This window comes from Triticum urartu, chromosome 6A (assembly GCF_056163025.1).
Source record: "Triticum urartu cultivar PI428250 chromosome 6A, HENAU_Tu73, whole genome shotgun sequence".
Taxonomy (NCBI): Eukaryota; Viridiplantae; Streptophyta; class Magnoliopsida; order Poales; family Poaceae; genus Triticum; species Triticum urartu.
In genome coordinates, this window is record NC_141878.1 from 420,255,689 (window position 1) to 420,268,214 (window position 12,526).

Sequence of the window (12,526 nt, forward strand, 5' to 3'; positions counted from 1 at the left end):
TGGAGGTGATAAAGAGTTCGTCGTAAAGAGTTACATCGATGGAAGCTTTGACACCGATCTAGATGACTCTAAGTCTCGATCTGGATACATATTAAAAGTGGGAGCAATAAGCTAGAGTAGCTCCATGCAGAGCATTGTAAACATAGAAATTTGCAAAATACATACAGATCTAAATGTGGCAGACCCGTTGACTAAAACTTCTCTCACAAGCAAAACATGATCACACCTTTGTACTATTTGGGTGTTAATGTAATACCCAACGATGCGGCTATATCTCCCACGTGTCGGGGCACGACTTAGAGGCATAATCGCATGGTAGGAATGTCGCAAGAGGGGTAATCTTTACACATCCCATGTACTGAATAAGAAAGGGATAAAGAGTTAGCTTACAATCGCCACTTCAAACAATACATAAATATCATACATTAACCAGAATACAAACAAGGTCCGACTACGGAACCAAAATAAAGAAAGACAACCCCAAATGCTAGATCCCCGATCGCCCCGACTGGGCTCCACTACTGATCAACTAGAAATGAAGCAACACAACGAACACGCCTTCATCAAGCTCCCATCTGAGCTCAGTTGCATCACCTCCATTGGTATCATCGGAACCTGCAACTGTTTGGAAGTATCTGTGAGCCACGAGGACTCAGCAATCTCACACCCGCGAGATCAAGACTATTTAAGCTTATGGGTAGGAAAGGGTAGTGAGGTGGAGCTGCAGCAAGCACTAAGCATATATGGTGGCTAACATACGCAAATAAGAGCGAGAAGAGAAGCAAAGCACGATCGTGAACTAGAAGTGATCAAGAAGTGATCCTGAATCTACTTACGTTCAAGCATAACACAAGAAACGTGTTCACTTCCCGGACTCCGCCGGAAAGAGACCATCATGGCTACGCACGCGGTTGATGAATTTTAATTAGGTTAAGTTTCAAGTTCTCTACAACCGGACATTAACAAATTCCCATCTGCCCATAACCACGGGCACGGCTTTCAAAAGTTCAAACCCTGCAGGGGTGTCCCAACTTAGCCCATCACAAGCTCTCACGGTCAACGAAGGATATTCCTTCTCCCAGGAAGACCCGATCAGACTTGGAATCCTGGTTACAAGACATTTCGACAATGGTAAAACAAGACCAGCAAAGCCGCCCGAATGTGCCGACAAATCCCGATAGGAGCTACACATATCTCGTTCTCAGGGCACACCGGATGAGCCAGACGTCGGGTTGGCATAGACCCTGGTTGCCCAGGGGGCGCCGGACATCGCTCAGGTTGGACCAACACTTAGAGAAGCACTGGCCCGGGGGGGTTAAAATAAAGATGACCCTCGGGCTCCGGAAACCCAAGGGAAAAAGGCTAGGTGAGGCAAATGTAAAACCAAGGTTGGGCCTTGCTGGAGGAGTTTTATTCTAAGCGAACTATCAAGGGGTCCCCATAACACACAACCATGTAAGGAACGCAAACTCAAGGAACATAACACTGATATGACGGAAACTAGGGCGGCAAGAGTGGAACAAAACACCAGGCATAAGGCCGAGCCTTCCACCCTTTACCAAGTATATAGATGCATTAATATAAATAAGAGATATTGTGATATCCCAACATATCCATGTTCCAAACATGGAACAAACTTCATCTTCACCTGCAACTAACAACGCTATAAGAGGGGCTGAGCAAAAGCGGTAACATAGCCAAACAACGGTTTTCTAGGAAAGGTGGGTTAGAGGCTTGACATGGCAATATGGGAGGCATGATAAAGCAAGTGGTAGGTATCGCGACATAGCAAAAGAGCGAGCAACTAGCAAGCAAAGATAGAAGTGATTTCGAGGGTATGGTCATCTTGCCTGAGATCCCGCAAGGAAGAAAAACGAGTCCATGAAGAAGACAAACGGACGTAGTCGAACGGATCCTCACAAACGCGACGTTATCGGAACTAACCCAAAGGAGCAACACCGGAAAGAAGCAAACAACATAGTAAACAACCATCACATAATCATGGCATGATGCACAATCAAGTATGATGCATGTCCGGTTCAATGAGGCATGGCATGGCAAAATGCACTAGCAAAACTACAAGTTAAGTGGAGCTCAATATGCAACGAGTTGCATATTGACGAAACACCACAACAATTATTAAGTTCTCTTTCGTTTAAGTACTCCACAATATTAAATGTTGGTTAACATGGCAAGAGGTGAAGCATAACAAAACTATACTATCTAAACAATTTAAATGGGGCCGGATATAACGAACAAAAAATCCGATAAATCCCCACATGCATATAGCAATTTAATGTAAACAACAATTATGAACATTTTAAATGTTATTATCATGATGCGGATGACATGTGCAATTTGGATGCAATATTTATGAAAATGTTGGCATGTTATAAGATATGGGGCATTTTGTCACCGTGGTGGAAAGAAAGGGTGCCACGGTGATGAATCCAAAAATGATGCCACGGCACCATATCGGTTCCAGAAGCTCATGGAGATACCGGTGCAAAGTGTGGCGGAAGCGTGCAAAAAATGGTGGGTGATCCCGATAACCGGGTTCCCACGGGTGGACGGCATGGCAACAAGGAGGACCATGCAAGCGACAATTTCAGACACGGTGCAAACACGGGGTTCATCGCATTCAACACACATGCATTCGGTCCACGGGCGGTCGTCTCGATGGTTATATCTTTCGAAGCGTGCATTATCGGAACGGACCAAGTTCGTAGAGGGAAGTAGTCGTTCTCGCGACAGTATTAGAAGTAGTGGTACACGTTCATTTTCGGAGAGGTACTTGACGAATCCAAGGTTTCTAGGGGCGACGGTAGTAGAACTTGGCGAATCCGAGTTCTTCGGAGGTCGTCATCGAACTTGGTCAAATACACGATGTGGGTAGACGTTCACTCGACGGCCTTCAGCAATGGTAGTTGTAAACAGGTCTTCGACCACAGTAGTAGTTGTACAACATTTTCGTAGATGTTCGGGGTCATCGTGGAGATGCTTGGCGCAACATAGGTCTCCGGGGTCGTCGGGTACACGTTCACGAAGTAGTCGTACACGTCGACGGTAGTTGTACACACGACGTTGGGTTACTTGTCGGTCCGGTCTTGACGGAGTAGATGTACATGTTGTCGGGTACTTGTCGCATCACCGGGCATATTCGTACATGTTCGGAGGGGAACTTGGCATATCCATGTACTTGGCGTTCCGGTGCAGTACTTGACGAATCCAACACGTACGGGTACACTTGTGGAAGCGGAACTTGATGAAATCCATATGGAGGTAGCCGTCCGTGGTCGTGCTCATGTTCGGGGATGTTGCGACAACAACAGCAGTCGGAAGTGCTCGCGGATGGGAGGGTCGGCTCTAGGCCTGATGCAGGGAGCAGCAGGGGAGGTCTGGCAGGGCGCAGGTCTCCAGGGCAGCGGGCCGGTGACGCGAGATCCGGCGACGGGCGTGGTGCGGCAAGGCGACGAGGACGAGGCACGTCGGGGCAGCAAGGCGGAGGGCGGAGGAGAGGCGTGGCGCGGGAGCTGCTGGTCCGACGGCTGGACTCCGGCGAGTCGCCCATGGACCGGGACGAGGAAGCCACGGCCTCGAGCGCATATGCATGGGAGCACCGGGTCAGGAGGCGTGAGGAGGACCATGGCGGCACGGACGACGAAGCAGCTACGGCGTTGGTGCGGGGCCATGCGACGGGAGGCGAGGAGGTGAAAAGGGATGGGGCACCACGGAAGGAAACTAGAGGGTTGCGGGATCGCAGTGCGAGCTCTTGCTCCTCTCCTTGACGATGCAAGGAAGAAGGAGGGGATCGAGGGAGACGGGTGCTGCGAGGGAGGGAAGATGGGATCGAGGGAGATGGCTTCGGGCGCGGGCGCTCCTCCTGGCGGCGCGAGCAAGGAGTCAAGGAGGAGGGGAACGAGAGTGATTAGTCTAGGGTTCGGGAGCCTCACTAGGCCTGGAGGACTAGGGAGGCCGGCGGCTGGGCCTTGGGCCAATTAGGTGGGGAGAGGAAAAAAACAGGAGGCCTGCTAGGCTGTTGGGCTCCTCTCTCCACTCTTTCTTCTCAAAACAGGGAAGAGAAAAAGAAAAAAAAAGGAAGGAAGCAAAGAGAGAATTAGGGAAGGAATTTGGGAATGGGTTTACTTTTCTGGACTCGCGAAAATGTGCTCGTTCCAAGAAAATTGGAGTGGGCAAGATAGCAATGTTTAAATTCAAAAGCATTTGAATTTAATTCAAATGGTTTGAAGAAGGGTAGGATTTTGAAGTGCCCAAAAATGTTAGGATTTTTGGAGGAACCTCGGTAAATGGGAAGAGAATTTTTGGCAAGGTTTTGAAGTCAAGCTTGAACTAGGAAAGACATGGGGAAAATGCAAGTGTGTTATGGTGAATTCCAAAAGAATGGAATATTTAATATAGCTCCCTAATATCGGGAGGATATGTTATAAAGAGAATCACCATGTGAATTCCCTCGGTTTAAATGGACTGAAAATCCATACGGTTTATTTATTTGAGTTGCAAAGATTAATGACATGATGGCATGATGACATGATGCAATGCAAAAATAAAAGAGCAAGCACAAATGAAACACACGGCGATCACGAAAATATGTAAGTCTTCTGAAGCGTTGGTCTCGGGGCGTTACAACACTCCACCACTACGAGAGGATCTCGTCCCGAGATCTAGGATGGCACCAGAGAGAAACGGAAGAGGAAGAGGAGAGGTAAAACTAAGTTGCTTCTTTGACAAACGAGTGAAACCAAAGAGCCTTGAGACGTTGAACAACTTCAAAGAAAGAATACAATGAAGATGAACAAAGTTGAAAACAATCCGTTAAAAAGAGGAACAAGGAACATTACGGGAACCAGGTTGAAAGACATAAGAAAAGGGTTACGATGGACAAGAAGTACATGCAAGCACTCCGGTTGAAACGAGATGAACAAGGAACGATAAAGATCAATTACGATAACACTCCGGTTGGAAAAGGAAGGCATAGAATATGATCTTGACAAGATGAGAGGATACTTGATGAAATCAACAACACAATGCCTCCGGAACAACTGTAGGAATGGAATCAAAAGAACAGAGGAAAAAACAACATCTTCTACCTCAAATGAGCTTGAAAAAGCCTCTTTAGGAGAAGGGTCAAACGGAGTTTTTGGAAAACCAACAACAAAAAGAACAAGGTTGTAGTGGGCTTATGGAGAACTTCTCAAAACTATGAGGTGAAATTCTGTCACTAACGGAAACAATAGATTGGATTGATATCAACAAGGAGACGAGAAACTTATTTCACGGGGAGGATAAATGAAGAACTTGGGTCATCTATGAGCACCATAAATAGAAACAATCCCTAGGGAAAGCTTTAGGTGAAATATAACCCAAGATAACTCCAACGAGGAGATTGATGGATTGAGAAGAGCTCATGCTCGAAGAAATTGATTGGTTTAACTATCTCATTCTTGACAACTGTTGAATCATGAGACACGAAGGGAAATTGTCAAGAATGACATAACACCATATCAAAGGATAAGGTAGAAAGAATTGCAGTTCGGAATGCAAGATGAAGAATGCTTGAACTCCTCAGAACAAGACATGTGTTGAACACCATGTTTATTTGAGAGTATAGCTTGGCGGATCTTAGCTTCGAGAGAAATCTTGAAGAACAATTGAAGAATGAAAGGAATCCTTGATGAGCCACCAAGTTGAGCCTCCGTGAAGAACTCCGGTAATAAAAGGACGATCAAACGAAATGAAGGATGAAAAGAATAAGGTTGAAGCCTTGCAATGATTTAGATGGATCTTCGTGATGATGAGAGCTTGAAACTGTAGCGACCAGACCTCAAACAGTCTGATCTCTGTGCTCCGGTGTCATCCCTGGATTAGTAATGCTGACACCACACAGTACTCGGAGGATTTATAGCAGAGTAGCCATCACACACTTATTACATCGAGTGTCTCCAGAGAGAACTTATTACAATAAATATGGCTTAAGGCCATCTAATAACGATAACAGCGGAAGGATTGGAAGATAAGTGAGTCCATCAACTCCATCGGCATCACTGAGTATAGAACCATGACCTAAAAACTCCTTAATCGTTGTCTGAAAAGTCTGCAACATTAACGTTGCAGCCCGAAACGGTTCAACACATGGAATATGCTGGCAATATAACACATAGAGAGTAATGGAATGAAACAGCTATACTATATGCATATTTGGCTGGTGGAAAGCTCTATGGTTATAGTTTTGCGTAAAGCCAATTTTTCCCTACTTCAAAGGAATAAAATTTAATTACTATCATGGTAGTTGTTAAACATTGAGAATGGTTGACAACATTCTCAATCCCAATTAAGCATCATCATTAAACAAACCCAACAAAATTAATTTAGGGTAACATGTTGAGATTCACATGATAATCCAGGTACTAGATACTCAAGATGTCCATAACCGGGGACACGGCTAATCATGATTAGTTTATTACACTCTGCAGAGGTTTGCGCACTTTTCCCCACAAGACTCGATCGCCTCCGTTTGGTTTCTCGCACTACATGGTGTTTGAGAAACGGATGACCGAGACATAGTCTTTCAGAAGCGCTAGCACCTTACGATCGGGTAGACCGTACCACCTACATCCCCTACATCTGCTATTCTACCACTGTAAGAGTTCGCACGACTTATTCAACTATGCTAGAGCCCATAATAGCTTGTGGCTGCACACGGAAGTTTCTAGTATGAATAGTCTCATGATCCCTTTGAGCCTGGGTGGCGGTCCAAAAGAAAACAGGCAAGTCCTGGAATACCCAGGTGCCTCAATCCACCCAGATGTGTGTTTAAGTTGCCACCTTAGATAAACCATTAATTAACAAAACTCACATCTGTCATGGATATCACTCACCCAATCCACGTCTACTAGCATAGCATGGCATAATAAGCAAACGTAGAAGTAACTCCCAAAGGTTTGATAATAAACAGGTAATAGGTACTACCTCATCTACTTCCCATCCCACAATTTAATTAGATCCTAACCATGCAATGTGTGAGGATTTGATCTAATGCAATAAAACTGGGTAGTAGAAAAGGTATGATCAAAGTGTTACTTGCCTTGCCGATGATCCGCGAAACCTAGAGATTCGAAGTAACAAGCGGCGCACTCTGGGTACTCTATCACAGACAAACAAACAAGCATACAATAAGTACTCATCTAATGCATAGGTAAAAATCAAATAAGAGATCTAACCAGAAGGTTCAACTTAAGAACTCCGGTTGGCAAAAAGAATCAAATCGAACGAAGCAACGAAAGTCAAACGGCGATAGAAAACAACTTTGTTCTACTAATCTGGATCTAGGGAAAATTTTACAGTAGCAAAATCTTGTTTAAGTTGGTTAAATGGATAGAGGGTTTCGAGACGAAACTCTAGGCGCTTGAATCGCCTGATTCTGATAAACGAGCGAAAAGTTATACTAAAATGAAAATCGGATCAGGAATCGCGATCAGAAAAATTGCGGATTTAATCTAAGAAAAAGAAAAACGACGAACGTTCGCTAGAACGAACGAACAGCCGCCGCCCCGTTCGCTAAAAAAACGGCGCGGATTTTGATGCGGCAGCGAACCTCGACGAGCGTGCGGGCGGGGCGGCGGCTCCGGCGGGGCGGCGGCGCGGTGAGGCGGCGCGGCGGCGGCGGCACGAGCGGGGCGGCGGCGGCGGGCGCGGGTGCGGGGCGGGGCTGGGGCTAGGGTTCCCCCCCCCCCCCCGGGGCTGGGCCGGCTTATAAAGGCCACCTCGGGCCGGAGTCCTAGTCGGACACGGCCCGTAGGTCGGTTCGTTTTCGTTTTTTTATATATTACGCGCAGAATAAAAAAAATTAAAAAGAAATACTAAACGGACTCCAAAATTTCCGAAATAAATTTTCACGGGCTTCTAAAATCAAGCCGCACAAGGTGAACATTTATTTGGGACCTAAATGCAATTTTGAAAAACGCACATTTTTCCTAAATTCAAATAAAACACCGAAAACTCCGAAATAAAATCTTATTTGATTTTATTATTAAATCCTCAATATTTCTTTATTTTGGAAAGTCATTTTATTCCCTCTCTCATATTTTTCTAATAGAAATAAATGACAATAAAATAAATAAAATCAAATGATCCTATTCTCAAAATTTGAGAAAACTCAAATATGAAAATAACGAAATCCCCAACTCTCTTCGTGGGTCATTGAGTTGTGTAGAATTTCTAGGATCAACCAAAATGCAAAATAAAATATGGTATGCAATGATGATCTAATGTATAACATTCCAAATTGAAAATTTGGGATGTTACAAACCTACCCCCCTTAAGATGAATCTCGCCCTCGAGGTTCGGGTTGGCTAGAAAATAGGTGAGGGTGGTCCTTAAGCAAATCTTCCTCTCGTTCCTAGGTGGCTTCATCCTCTGTGTGGTGGCTCCACTGAACATTGCAAAACTTGATAACCTTGCTGCGAGTAACTCGGCTGGCAGACTCGAGGATCTTAATTGGTTTCTCCTCATAGGTCAAATCGTTATCCAACTGAATAGTTTTCAATGGCACTGTGTCTCTCAAAGGTATGTCAGCCATCTCCGCGTGACATTTCTTTAACTGAGAAACATGGAACACATCATGAACTCCTGACAATCCCTCGGGCAATTCCAACTTGTAGGCCACTTCTCCCATACGCTCCAAAACCCGATATGGTCCTACAAATCGTGGCGCTAACTTCCCTTTAACTCCAAAACGCTTTGTTTCCCGAAGTGGAGATACTCGAAGATAAGCTCTATCTCCGACTTCGTAAACTGTCTCCTTCCGTTTAGAATCTGCATAACTCTTCTGTCTGGACTGGGCTATCTTGAGCCTATCGCGAATCAATTTCACCTTCTGTTCAGACTCTTTAATCAAGTCAGGTCCAAACAACTGGCGGTCTCCAACTTCGTCCCAGGACAACGGTGTCCTGCACCTCCTTCCGTACAAAGCTTCAAAAGGGGCCATCTTTAAACTAGTTTGGTAACTGTTGTTGTAAGAGAACTCTGCATATGGCAAATTGTCGTCCCAACTAGATCTGTAATCTAGCGCACAAGCTCTCAGCATATCCTCCAAAATCTGATTGACTCTCTCGGTCTGTCCATCTGTCTGTGGATGAAAAGCTGTACTGAATTCTAGCCTGGTTCCCAAAGTTTCGTGCAACTGCTTCCAGAACTTTGAGGTAAACCGGGTTCCTCTATCTGATACAATACTCCTTGGAACTCCATGCAGACATACGATCCTGGTCATGTATATCTTTGCCAACTTAGCACTGGTATAAGTGGTCTTTACTGTGATGAAATGAGCTACTTTCATCAATCGATCGACTACAACCCAAATCGAGTCATAGCCTGAACGAGTCCTGGGAAATCCCGTGATAAAATCCATGCCTAACTTATCCCACTTCCATTCGGGTATCGGCAATGGTTGTAACAATCCTGCTGGCTTCTGATGCTCTGCCTTTACTCTCTAACATACATCACAAACTGCTACATACTCCGCAATATCCTTCTTCATTCCGGTCCACCAGAAAATATCCTTCAAATCCAAATACATCTTGGTATTTCCTGGGTGAATTGAATATGGTGAATCGTGTGCCTCTTGCAAAATCAACTTCCTGATCTCCGGGTCATTGAGCACGTAAACGCGGTCTTCTAACCATAGGGTATCGTGCTCATCCTCACGAAATCCTTTAGCTTTTCCTTTACTTAGTTTCTCCTTAATAGCGGCAATTTCTTTGTCGGTCTTCTGAGCTTCTCTGATTCTATCCATCAAAGTTGACTGAATCTCCAATGTTGCTACATAGCCTCTAGGAACTATTCCCACACATAGTTCACGAAGATTTTCTACTAAATCCTTGGGTATTTCTCCCGTCATTAACGTATTGATATGGCTCTTACAGCTTAATGCGTCAGCTACTACATTAGCCTTTCCGGGGTGATAATGCAATCTCATATCATAATCCTTGATAAGCTCCAACCATCTCCTTTGTCTGAGATTCAACTCCTTCTGGGTGAAAATGTACTTCAAACTCTTATGATCCGTATACACCTCACAATGGTTTCCAATGAGGAAATGCCTCCATGTTTTCAAAGCATGCACTATGGCTGCTAACTCCAAATCATGCGTAGCATAATTCAACTCATGAGGTTTCAGTTGTCTTGAGGCATATGAAACAACTCTCCCTTCCTGCATAAGCACTGCTCCAAGTCCTCGATGTGAAGCGTCGCAATACACCTCATAATCCTTGGTCTGGTCTGGCAAAATCAACACTGGTGAGGTAACCAAGCGTTTCTTCAACTCCTGAAAACTTGCCTCACATTCCTCCGTCCATATGAACTTGGTATGTTTCTTCAACAGCTCAGTCATAGGCTTCGCAATCTTTGAGAAATTCTCAATAAATCTCCGGTAGTATCCTGCGAGTCCAAGAAAACTCCGGATCTCTCCAACTGTTGTTGGGGCTTCCCACTTGGTCATAGTATCAACTTTAGCTGGATCTACTACAATTCCTTCTCCGGATATAACATGTCCGAGGAATCCTACTTCCTTCAACCAAAACTCACATTTGCTGAACTTGGCATATAATTGATGTTCTCTGAGCTTTCCAAGTACCAAACGCAAATGCTCCTTATGCTCCTCTTCATTCTTCGAATAAACCAGGATATCATCAATGAACACTACGACGAACTTATTCAAAAACTCCATAAACACTTTGTTCATCATGTTCATAAAATAGGCAGGTGCGTTAGTCAGACCAAATGACATAACGGTATACTCGTACAGCCCATACCTAGTGGTAAAAGCTGTCTTCGGAATATCCTGTTCTCGAATCTTCAACTGGTGGTACCCTGATCGCAGATCGATCTTGGAAAATACCTTAGCTCCTTGCAATCGATCAAACAGATCATTGATCATTGGTAGTGGGTACTTGTTCTTGATCGTTACTTCATTCAATCCTCGATAATCAACAACCATCCTTAACGATCCATCCTTCTTCTCCACTAGAAGTACCGGCGATCCCCAAGGCGAAGAACTTGGGCGAATATATCCCTTATCCAGTAACTCCTTAATCTTCTTCTTAATTTCCACCAAATCCTTTGCTGGCATCCTATATGGTCTCTTTGATATTGGCCCTGTGCCTGGCAATAGCTCAATCAAAAACTCAATATCTCTATCCGGTGTCATGCCTGGCAACTCCTCTGGAAATACTTCAGGGAAATCCCTTACCACTGGTACTTCCTCCTGTACAACTCCTGTTAGGCAATTTACTTGAGTCCTCTTTGGCACATGCCGGGATACATACTTGATCCTTCTCCCTTCTGGGGTGGTAAGCAAAATTGACTTACTAGCACATTCTATATTCCCTTCATACTTTGATAACCAATCCATGCCTAATATCACATCCAATCCTTGAGGTTCCAATACTATTAGGTCTGAGGGAAAAACATAGTTACCAATCCTTAATGGTAACCGATCACACCATAGACTAGCCACATACTCTGCTCCAGGCGAGGTTACTAACATGGGTGACCTAAGGGCTTGGGTTGATAGGTTATACTTATCCACAAATCCCCTTGAGATGTATGAATGCGATGCACCAGTATCAAAAAGAACGAGTGCAGTAAATGACTTAACCAAAACTTACCTATTACTGCATCGGGCTGAGCTTCAACCTCCTCCACGCTAACGTGGTTCACCCGTCCCCTGTTGAAAGGGTTCGGCTTCTTTCCAGAACTTCCATTGCCATTTTGGCCTTCAGGACATTCATTGGCATAATGTCCAGTCTTCTGACACTTAAAGCAAGTGACTTGGCTTAGGTCCTTCTTGGCTGGGGTTGAGGGGTTGGTGCGATTCTGGCCATTGCTTCCTCCATTGCCATTACCATTCTTGGTGCCATTGTGATTGTGCGAGCTACCTCCTCCATGGGTATGCTGAAAATGTCCTCCCGGTCTAGGGGTAAAACATGGCTTCTGCTGAGCTCCTAAATTGTACTTCCCTTGTCCATACTTCCTCTTGCGATTCTCAATTTGCTACTGCTTCCCTTCAATCATAAGAGCACGATCTACCAACTCCTGGTAGTTGTTGAAGGTTGCTACCATCAACTGCATGCTCAACTCATCATTCAGTCCTTCCAGAAACTTCTCCTGCTTAGCTGCATCCGTAGCGACGTCATCTGGTGCATAACGTGCTAACTTACTAAAATCCTCCACATACTGGCCAACTGTCCGTCCTCCTTGGCGCAAGTTGTGAAACTCACGCTTCTTCATGGCCATAGCTCCTGCTGAAACATGTGCGGTACGAAAAGCCTACTGAAACTGGTCCCATGTGACAGTGTCGACTGGGAAAGTGGCTGTGAAATTCTCCCACCATGATGCTGCGGGTCCTTCTAGCTGATGTGCGGCAAACTTCACCTTCTCCGCATCTGTGCATCCTGCTGTGGTCAATTCCCTAGTGAAAGTGCAACTATCCCTAGGTGGTTTTGGTAATTCA